The following is a 12,220-nucleotide window of genomic DNA, read 5'->3' on the forward strand; positions in this document are numbered from 1 at the left end:
TTAACTCCAGGGGAAACGTAATGAATTAATTTTTAAGTGTTCGTTAACAAACAGAATTTTTAAATACATAATTTTATACATTTTACTACACAAACAACCAAAGGGAGTTTTTCCTTATATCCACACTTACCATGGTGCCTTGTTTTTCTTTGATTTTAAGAAATGGATTTATACATAAATATTTATAATTTTCTTATTATTCTCTATATCTTGAAGCTAACAAATTTTACCTTAGGTCTCTATTTCAGGTTATTTCTGCATTGTAATTTTGGTACTTACTCTTTAAAGCAGATGAATATTTATACAAATGTAGTCTTTCATTGGAGAAGGCAATGGCATCCCACTCCAGTACTCTTGCCTGGAAAATCCCTGGACGGAGGAGCCTGGTAGGCTACAGTCCATGGGGTCGCTAAGAGTCGGACACGACTGAGCGACTTCACTTTCACTTTTCCCTTTCATGCACTGGAGAAGGAAATGGCAACCCACTCCAGTATTCTTGCCTGGAGAATCCTAGGGATGGCGGAGTCTGGTGGACTGCCGTCTATAGGGTCGCACAGAGTCGGACACGACTGAAGCGACTTAGCAGCAGCAGCAGCAGTCTTTCATTCAACATTTTTGAGAAAATGCATTATTTTGAAAGTGCTATTCTCAAAATAATATTGTGCAAAACCAGTTGAATGTAAAATTCTTCTTTTAAATAATGAATGAAACTATTTTGAGTCATTTCTAAATAGATCAGAGTTCTGTCAGAAAATAAATTATGTTAATTAATGTTGCATTCTCCATTTAACAAACATGGGACAGGTTGATTAAAGAAACTTTACCCTGAAGAGCTGCTAATGTTATTATCATAGTTGACTTTATTAAACTTCTATAGTTCTATTTTTTCTTTTCTACTTTTTTAATTATGGAAATATAATAACACATTTGTAAGAGACTTGGAAAGTACAGAACAAAGTTACATATAGTTCCACTATATATTAGAATTATTTTTAAGTAGATTACCTAAGATTAGGAGTTTCAATATCAAACTCTCAAAAATTAATGGAATGAATATATAGAGATGTAGAAGGATTTAGTAGGCCTGAAAAGCACCATGAACCGATTCAACATAAGTTAGATTTATACAATTTTCACACAACAGTAGGAAACAAATTCTACTGAAGTTCCCATAGACTATAAACTAGGAGACACTGGAACATATCCAGGACATAAAACAGGGCACAAAAATTTCATGGTATAAAGGTATTGAAATCATACCAAGTCTGTTTTCTATCACTGTGGAACTATGTTAGAAATCAATATCAAAAGATATTTGAAAATAACCCATATATTTTCAAGTGCTATATGATATTTACCAAGAGAGACCTTTGACTTAGCCATTGAAAGCCTAAATAAAGTTAGAAGACGGCAAAAACACAGAGGGTGATTGCAGAGAAGAAAGCATTTACGTGAGAGATTAATATCAAAATGGGAAATTAATATCAAAGATATTTAAAAGCCACATATATTTGGAAATTAAATGGACAACAGTTGTATTTTATTAGTTTATTTTCAGAGGATAATTAGTCTAGAAAGTTATAGAACTTTTCAAAATTTTAGAGTGACACATGAATGTAAAAGTTATTATTTAGTTGTTACTAGACCAAGAAATGGACTTTCCTGGTGGCTCAGTGGTAGAAAATCTGCCTGCCAATGCAGGAGATGCAGGTTTGATCCTTGGGTCTGGAAGATCCCCTGGAGAAGGAAACGGCAACCCATTCCACTGTTCTTGCCTGGGAAATCCCATGGCCAGAGGAGCTTGGTGGGCTAATGTCCACAGGGTTGCAAAAGAGTCAGACATGACTTAGCGACTAGACAACAACAAAATCATAGATGATATAAGTAATTTTCCCAATTACTAACAATAAAGGAAAATATGAATAAATTTGAGAACATAATAGTGTTATCTTTTAGAAACAGAGTATCAGAAAGAATACGAAATGAACATCAATTGGGAAAATTATTCCAAAAATTGTACAGCAAAAAAAGTATGTGTGCATGTGTGTGTGCATGTAGTAAAACTTACCTTCTGAATACCTGAAAATATCTTTGAGAATATGAAAAGGAAGTGATGCTTGGGAAAACAGTTGAAAACTATGGTGAAACAAGTATTATATAAACAGTTCTAACACCAAAAATATAAAGTTGATCAAAGATGTGGTCGATCTCAAAAAAATAAAGATAAAATGTTAGTAAAAATAAATAAAAATTTTAATATTACTATTAAAAAAGGATATAAGTGAAAATGTTAATTGAAATTTAAATTACAATTAATTCCCTCTCAGTTCAGTTCAGTCACTCAGTTGTGTCTGGCTTTTTGTGACCCCAGGGACTGCAGCACGCTAGGCTTCCCTGTCCATCACCAACTCCTGAAGCTTACTCAAACTCATGTACATCGAGCTGGTGATGCCATCCAACCATCTCATCCTCTGCCATCCCCTTCTCCTCCCGCCTTCAATCTTTTCCAGCATTAGTCATCATCTGCATTGATTTTGGAGACCAAGAAAATAAAATCTCTCACTGTTTCCATTGTTTCCGTATCTATTTGCCATGAAATGGTGGGAACAGATGCCATGATCCATGATTATACAGTGGAAGTGACAAATAGATTCAAGGGATTATATCTGATAGACAGAGTGCCTGAAGAACTATGGATGGAGGTTCATGACATTTTATAGGAAACAGGGATAAAGACCATGCCCAATTCCCTCTCAGGAGCATATTTATAATGAAAAAATATATAGTATAAGTCTCAGTTTTAATTCCAATCCCAAAGAAGGGCAATGCTAAAGAATGTTCAATCTATCTCACAGTTGCACTTATTTCACATGCTAGCAAAGTAATGCTCAAAATTCTCCAAGCCAGGCTTCAACGGTATGTGAACCGAGAACTTCCAGATGTTCCAGATGAATTTAGAAAAAGCAGAGGAACCAGAAATTAAATTGCCAACATTCATTGGATCATAGAAAAAGCAACAGAATTCCAGAAAAACATTACTTCTGTTTGACTTTGCTAAAACCTTTGACTATGTGGATCACAACAAATTGTGGAAAATTCTTTAAAGTGATAGGAATACCAGACCACTTTACCTGCCTCCTGAGAAATCTATATGCAAGTCAAGAAGCAACAGTTAGAACCAGACATGGAACAACAGACTGGTTTCAAATCAGGAAAGGAGTAGTTCAAGACTGTGTATTGTCACCCTGCTTATTTAACCTATAAGCAGAATACATCATGTGGAAATGCCAAACTGGATGAAGCACAAGCTGGAATTAAGATTGCTGGGAGAAATATCAATAACCTCAGATATGCAGACAACACCACCCTAATGGCAGAAAGCAAAGAGAAACTAAAGAGCTTCTTGATGAAGGTGAAAAAGGAGAGTGACAAAGCTGGCTTAAAACTCAACATTCAAAAAATGAAGACCCTGGCATCTGGTACCATCATTTCATGGCAAATAGATGGGGAAACAATGGAAACAGTGACTGACTTTATTTTCTTGGATTCCAAAATCACTACAGATATTGACTGCAACCAGGAAATTAAAACAATTGCTCCTTGGAAGGAAAACTATGACAAACCTAGACAGCATATTAAAAAGCAGAGACATTACTTTGCCAACAAAGGTCCATATGGTCAAAGCTAGGGCTTTTCTAGTAGTCATGTGTGGATGTGAGAGTTGGACCATAAGGAAGGCTGAGCACTGAAGAATTGATGCGTTTGAACTGTGGTGTTGGAGAAGACTCTTGAGAGTCCCTTGGACTGCAAGGAGATCCAACCAGTCCATCCTAAAGGAAGCCAATCCTATATATTCATTGGAAGGACTACCATTGAAGCTGAAGCTGCAATACTTTGGCCACATGATGCAAAGAGCCGATTCATTAGAAAATACCCTAATGCTGGGAAAGATTAAAGGCAGGAGGTGAAGGGGATGACAGAGGATGAGATGGTTGGATAGCATCACTGACTCAATGGACATGAGTTTGAGCAAATTCTGGGAGATGGTGAAGGATAGAGAAGACTGGTGTGCTGCAGTCCATGGGGTCACAAAGAGTCAGACACAACTGAGCAACTGAACAACAACAGTAAGTCCCTCTGAATGGCAGCAATGTCTTTATGCTTGAAAGAATCCTCACTGCATTAAAAGCTGAAAGATTAAAGATATAAATAGTTTACTTGTTTTAACAGTCTTTTCAGATCCTATGTTCCAGGACATTTTTTGTCATAATATAGAAGGTGGCATGAAATACAAAGGAGTTTGGCTCTAAGAAAAACAATATTTGGTACAATTTCTAGTTTAGCAGCTTTTTTACTTGATAACTACCTACCTGTTGTTTTGTTTGTTTTTAAGTACCACATTTCACACCCAGTAGTCCTATAACACTATAGAACTCCAAGTAGCTTTATTTTTATAACTCTTTATTTCAGAAGTTCTTTTTGGCTATCTTATCAGTGCTTTGAAATTTTGTAATGTCTTTAAAGAAGACAACAATGACAACTTTGGAATAACTTTAAAGAAATTGCTTATTCTTAAAAGGATGCAGACCTTTGAGTTTTCTCTTTAAAAAAGAGAGATTTTTTGATATATTAAACTGCCTATAAAATTGAATGTAGGTTTATATTGTTGCTAGAAAAAAATATAGTTACAGGCATTTCATCCTAGGTAGTGAAAGGGAAGTTCATGGAAATGTTTTCCAAAAGAAAACGCATTAACAGCTTGCATTACTCATAGGCACTCAATGACACTCTGTAGAGTATTGCTTTGTAGTCTTTGGCATAATGTTTGGGTGTTGGTGATAATAAGTTAGTTGTTTGTGGGAAAACTTGTTTTGTTCACGTTGAACAAGTTTACATCAATGAAATAGGTGAAGATAATTGTAATTTAACAGAGTATTTATTTCTTACTCTAATTTATTGATCCAATGTAATTATATAATACAGATCCTTAGTTTATCAAAATATGTAAAGTGGTTTGCCAATTTTATTTATCTTCTCAAAGAACCAGCTTTTGGCTTTGTTGATTTTTGCTATGGTCTCTTTTGTTTCTTTTGCATTTATTTCTGCCCTAATTTTTAAGATTTCTTTCCTTCTACTAACCCTGGGGTTCTTAATTTCTTCCTTTTCTAGTTGCTTTAGGTGTAGAGTTAGGTTGTTTATTTGACTTTTTTCTTGGGGTTCTTCATTTCTTCCTTTTCTAGTTGCTTTAGGTGTAGAGTTATGTTGTTTATTTGACTTTTTTCTTGTTTCTTGAGGTAAGCCTGTATTGCTATGAACCTTTCCCTTAGGACTGCTTTTACAGTGCCCCATAGGTTTTGGGTTGTTGTGTTTTCATTTTCATTCATTTCTATGCATATTTTGATTTCTTTTTTGATTTCTTCTGTTATTTGTTGGTTATTCAGCAGTGTGTTGTTCAGCCTCCATATGTTGGAATTTTTAATAGTTTTTCTCCTGTAATTGACATCTAATCTTACTGCATTGTGGTCAGAAAAGATGGTTGGAATGATTTCAATTTTTTTGAATTTACCAAGGCTAGATTTATGGCCCAGGATGTGACCTATCCTGGAGAAGGTTCCATGTGCACTTGAGAAAAAGGTGAAATTCATTGTTTTGGGGTGAAATGTCCTATAGATATCAATTAGGTCTAACTGTTCTATTGTATCATTTAAAGTTTGTGTTTCCTTGTTAATTTTCTGTTTAGTTGAGCTATCCATAGATGTGAGTGGGGCATTAAAGTCTCCCACTATTATTGTGTTATTGTTAATTTCCCCTTTCATACTTGTTAGCATTTGTCTTCCATATTGTGGTGCTCCTATGTTGGGTATATATATATTTATAATTGTTATATCTTCTTCTAGGATTGACCCTTTGATCATTATGTAGTGTCCTTCTTTGTCTCTTTTCACAGCTTTTGTTTTAAAGTCTATTTTATCTGATATGAGTATTGGTACTCCTGCTTTCTTTTGGTCTCTATTTGTGTGGAATATCTTTTTCCAGCCCTTCACTTTCAGGATTCATGTCAATGTATGGCAAAACCACTACAATATTGTAAAGTAATTAGTCTCCAATTAAAATAAATAAATTTATACTAAAAAAACAAAATATGTAAAGTGGGGAAGATGAATAGAAATGTTAACATCCAAAAGTCGTTCCTTCTATTTATTTCACATACCTAAAGTTGTATAAAGGCATGTCCTTGATTTACAACTAATTTTAGGCAGAAGCACCGGTGAATTATAATTTGAACTAATAAGAAAATGAACATGTCATTAAATTGGTATGTAGAAATGAGATATTAGAAAAAACATAACCTTCTTTAACACTACACTGATATTTAATTCCTCTATAAAGTAGTTAAACTTTGAAATGTCATGCATAGTTTGTTTTCAACATAGCTATTTCTATGTAATTTCATCCCACTATTGCGAACTATAAACATTCATTTCTACTAGGAAAATACAGGTGTTTATTATTTCCTTAGGCAAAGCTATATGCTGAATGATATCCAGGGAACAAGGAAAGAAAGACAGTGCTTTTACAATAGTCTAGGCCTGTACTCTCCTTTCTGAAATAACATGATGGCACTCTCCCTGCTGAAGTAACATGATTATACCCTACCTTCTTTAGTTTCAGAATCCTTGGTACATTACTCAAATTTTTCAATGGTAGACCACCACTATATTTTCCATTCCTATGACTTGTAAAACATACAACATATATTCAAACATAGTATTTGAATCAAATTAATTTATCTAAACCAATACAAATATATTAGATGTTTGAATATCTACTATATACAGCATACCTGGGAGTACAAAGTAAACGAGATCTTTATCTATGGAGACTTATATCTAATAGGTAGATATCTACTCCAATTCCCAATGATTATTATAAAATTATATGTATTATAATGAAAATATATTTTAAAACCCAGGAGGAGTGTAAAAAAGCAATGCCCTTAAGCTAATTTTGGGAGTTTATGCAATACTTTACCAAAGAGATGGAATTTAAATTGAGACTTACAATAGAAATAGAAATTTCTGAAGCATATGGACAGCTAGTATATTGATAAGGAATTCTCACAAAGAACAGATGCTTATTCAATGATTTGATAGCATCAAAAAATTCAGTATTTCTCAAATTGCTGGAGCATGCACTGCATTTGAGGAACACATTATTGAAATTAGTCTTGATAGGAAGGTTTAAATGGAGATATATATATATATATATATATAAAATTTATTCAATAAACTTTATATTCATGAACAGTTATACAATTGGCTTCTACTCTTTTCCTGGTGGCTCAAAGGTAAAAAATCCACCTGCCAGGGCAGGAGACGTGGGTTTGATCCTTGGGTCAGGAAGATCCCCTGGAGAAGTAAATGGCAACCCATTCCAGTATTCTTGTGTGAGAAATCCCATGGACAGAGGAGCCTGGTGGGCTACATACAATCCATGGGGTCACATGGAGTCAGATATGACTTAGCGATTAAGCAACAGCAACAAATTCTCTGGCCAGACTTTTCTTAAAACATGTGAAGCTCATTCCTATCTCAAGAACTTCACATTTGTATTCTGCATCTGGACTGTTTTTACCTCAGTTTGTCTCATATCTGGCTCTTTGTCAGTATTTATGTCTCTCATGTGACATATCCTCTAGTTTCCCACTGACCATTTTTCACTAACTTTTTACTTTTTCTTAAGAGTCTCTTAAACAGCAAACATTGTTCACTGATTTGTGTATGTGTTTATGTCCTTCTCTCTAAAGTACATGCTTAGTGTAAACAGATGACTAGTTCACATCATTGTATCCAGTACTTACATATATTAGGCCCAAATGAGAATAAATTTAAAAATTAAACACATGTTATTTTTGATCATTTAAAAAGTCTTTATTTTCAATCCATAGAGCAGCCTAAAAGGACTTCAGCCAGTGTTTACTGTACTATAATTAACAATATAACATATAATAATTTGTAATACAATAAAATTAAATGAATTAATACACAATTTTTGTCATAATTTAAAGTGTTTTAAATAATTTCCAGTGAAAAATTAAAGCACAACTCTAACAAACTTAGTTTTCTAATGTATATTGACATTTTTATTTTATTGTATATTAGTAGTCATGTCTGATACTATTTTACACGTAAAGAGCTTTGTAATCAGAAAACTGAAATTTAGAAGAAAAATATATTTTCTTCCCTATGGTGCTATGAATAATAGAATCACAGGAAAATATTTATTTCATGTATGTTCTTTATTCCATCTATAAAAATATGTGTTGATTAGAAAGATTTTAGCATTTCTTACTTTCAAGTCAATTTGTATATAGTAAATATCCTCTGTAGCAGTCTCAAAAATTAGACTAAGAACTCCTGTAAAAATTAATGATCATTTTTTTACAACTTACAAAGAAAATAAGGGACCACATTTTCCTCAAGTGTTAAACTTAGCTGCAGAAAGAAATACATCTTTTTATCAAAATGCCATATAAAATTATTAGAATAAAATTTAACATATGTGTTGAAATATCAAAGAAGATCTATAAATTTAAACATCTCTAAGGCTAGTTCACCCAGAAACAATATAAACACAACAAATTCAATACAGAAAGGAACAATATGAATATGACGGTGGCGATAAATTAGTCCTGTATACTTAGCATTATTCTGAAAACTGTGCCTTTTCACAGTAGACATTTTTACTTTTTTTATTTTTCTTCTTTTCTGTCTGGCTGTCATGGGGAATTTGAGCAATTCAAAAATCATAGTTCCAAATGCTTCTGTTGATAAACCCAATTACAGTCCAAATGATTCTGTATGGTTATAGGAGAGAAATTTGTGATGAGAAGGATGAGCTTTGTTAATACATTCCTCTGTTTTATCCACCATATACTAAACAATCTAATGTAACAGGCAGTTATTACAAATCTGCTTTTCCTTTTGTATATCTCACCACAAGCCTTTGACTTTACAAAATCTAAGCTCTGAACAGGATCATGAAGTTATCTTATTTATTCCTTTGCCTTAGATCAGTGTTCACTTTAATTATTCCCATGAGGAAGGGAAGGGTACATCATCACATATCTACTCAGTGGCATTGAGATAGGAGGTAGATAGGTCCCCCCCAGGGTAAAGCAATTGGAGATTCATTCCCTATGGACTGAAACTTCAAGATGAGAATGCATGCGTGCAAGCTCAGATGCTCAGTCGTGTCAGACTCTGTGATCCCATGGACTGTATAGCCCACCAGGTTCTGCTGTCTATGGGATTTTCCAAGTGAGAATACTGGAGTGGGTTGCCATTTCCTTCTCCAGTGGATCTTTCTGACCCATGGATCGAACCCAGGTCACCTACATTGCAGGCAGATTCTTTACCATCTGAGCTGCCAGGAAAACCTGAAACTCCGAGAATAGCAGGACAATTAAGGGAGGAGGCTGGGCCTGCCCAGACCACATATTTCTCATTCTTGAAGTCAGGAGACCTCCTCAACCAGACATGTGCAAGGAGTGATGCTACCCACAGGCCTTTGCAGTAGGATCCATCTTGGCTAGGATCCATCATCCATGTGCACACATGGAATGATCCTGAGATATGCCAAATATGGACTTGAACCAGGCAAATCAAAATGATTAGCCAAAGGAAAACCAGAAGTAATGCACCATATAAGTGATTTAACTGGCCCAAGGGTTACAACACAGGGACTCTTCCTCTGAGTCTACCCGTATGTCTATCCATACCTACTGCACTCTTGCTGTTCTTCATTCCAAAGTAATGGTTCTGTATCTGGGCCTTTAGTGGCTTCATATAGGGGCTTTAGAGGTTTCATAAAGTCCCTGATGCTGGGAAAGATTTATAGCATATTGAGAAGAGGGCATCAGAGGATGAGATGACTGGGTGACACCAGTGATTATTATTTTTCTTTCTCTATTTTTAAGTACCTTGTGAACATGCATTTGACAGTGTTGTAAGCTATGACAACATCTTTATAAACATGGAAAGTTTAGAATAAGGTCTATTTTGGGTTTAAAATTTAGAAATAATAGATAATAAGTCAAAACATACAAAATAACTTTAGAGACAAGTACAATCTAACCAGCTTGAGATTCTACAATAAACAAACTATGATAAAACCTAACTTTAATAATTGCATTAATCAGAGTGAGAATGTTGATCAGAAATGTAAATGCAATAAAAACTGTCAAAGTAGTGATCCAGAGATGAGACTGATAGAAGTGGCTCTTAGGGAAGAGAAATCTATACCCCAAGGTATCTTTTAATTGCAGATTTTATATTTCTGGATGTATGCTAATCCAGATGATTTAGTCAGATACTGGTAAGCATGTAAAATATAGAGCATGATCTTTTTATTTTGATTTTATGATCAGTAAGCAATCTTCTATTTATAGTTTAGTTTTCCATACATGATATGATTTCATAGAGAAAATATTTAGAAAAGAAATTTAATTTCTGCTTCGTTGCCAATTACATTTTACTGTTCAGTTAATTTATTTTTATTATCCTTATAAGTGTGGGTCATATAATCCTGTCCCTGATGACTTAGAAGCATCATTCTGACAAACTATAATTTATGTCTGCAAAACTAAGAGAAATGCCCTCCGAGATATTTTGGGAGACAATAATGTGGTCTTTTCTAGGAAACTACTCTGAAATCTTTGTGGGCCATACATTTACTCCAATACCTGTCTCTCTGATTTGTTTTATGTTTAATCTCTTGTAATACATTGCCAACTATTTGAAAGTATAGCTATTAACAGTTTTTCATATTCACTTCAGACTCATGCATTTTCTTATTCAATAAATATTATTTGAAGGTTTACTATATTCCAGATATTCTTCTGGATTAACTGAAAATCAAAACATAGCAAAACAAAAATCCTTACCCTCATGGACATACCTTGCAGTGTATGTCATATATATAATATGCAATAGATATATTTAACTTGTAAATGATTTACTGTATTGGGAAATGAAAGTAGAAAGAAGACAGTAAAAATTTCATTTTACAAAATGGAAAATCAATAGATGTTTCCTATAGTTTGTGAGTCATGGAACAAGAAATTGCGGTACAAGTATATTATTTAAAATTGCAGAGGCATAGAACTTGCAATTTCAATTCTGACACTTAAACTCTTACTCTCACTTTTACAGCTAGAAAAATAGTGAACAAACAAAAAGGTGAAACTTTTTTTTCTTGAATTTATCTAATAGCTGATGTTGCAGAACAAACTGCCACCTAAAAATCTGAAGAAACAAAGGACTTTGATAGAGCCGAAATCAACTAACCTGGAACAGAAAGAACTGAAAATGTGAACTGTTGGGTTTATTTAAATGCTAATTTTGATAATTTGCTGGAAGCTAAATATAGACTGACATAAGACTATAAAATTTCTAAGAGCCACAGTCTAAGGGATGGAATTTTACCTCCAACAACTTCACCAAGTTCTCTTAGTGAACAGCCAAGAAATATCCTCTGTTAGCTTGTCATGGGAAGGGAAAGAAATAATTGAAAAATAAAATGCATTAACAGCATTCTCCATTTAAAAAGGCCTATCCTATAGTGTAAAAACTTTTAACAGAGCCTTATCCAATGGTGGCAATAGTGGTAAAGAACCTACCTGCCAATGAAGACATAAAAGATGCAGGTTCTATCCCTGGCTCAGGAAGATCCTCTGGAGAAGGAAATAGCAACCCATTCCTGTATTCTTGCCTGGAGAATCCCATGGACAGAGGGGCCTGGCAGGTTATATATAGTGCATAGAGTCACAGAGTCAGACACAACTGAAATGACTTAGTACATATCCAACCTGGAAGAAGGTATTCTCTTGACTCCAGGTCCTGCTCAACAGGTTTTTTTGTTTCACCCAAGGAAAAGGGAGCTAAGAATCACTTGTAAAGTCATAGCCAGAAACAGATATCCATTAAAGACTGAAATTTAATCATAAGATTGTTGCAAAAAGAACAAATTCTGATCCCATGTTGGAACTGTTTCTTTGACCTACTTTTCATTGTTACTATTGTTCTTATAATCATACATAATGGCTCACCTCAGAGGTCCCTACTCCTCTGCCTGACTGTTAAAGTGCCTTTGTTCAGCTCACAAAGAGATAATCTGACCCTGCCTACCAGTGAATGGCTGCAAGAAAGAAGAGATTAAT

At 34.3% G+C, this 12,220-nt stretch overlaps 1 long non-coding RNA gene across 1 annotated transcript in view; it reads left to right on the forward strand.

Moving 5' to 3' along the window:
* LOC145528918 (uncharacterized) overlaps positions 1 to 12,220 on the forward strand; it is a 263,362-nt gene that overhangs the window by 102,375 nt on the left and 148,767 nt on the right. The window lies entirely within an intron of this gene.

The sequence above is a fragment of the Giraffa tippelskirchi genome, chromosome 12, assembly GCF_054371585.1.
Source record: "Giraffa tippelskirchi isolate mGirTip1 chromosome 12, T2T-mGirTip1v1.2.pri, whole genome shotgun sequence".
Taxonomy (NCBI): Eukaryota; Metazoa; Chordata; class Mammalia; order Artiodactyla; family Giraffidae; genus Giraffa; species Giraffa tippelskirchi.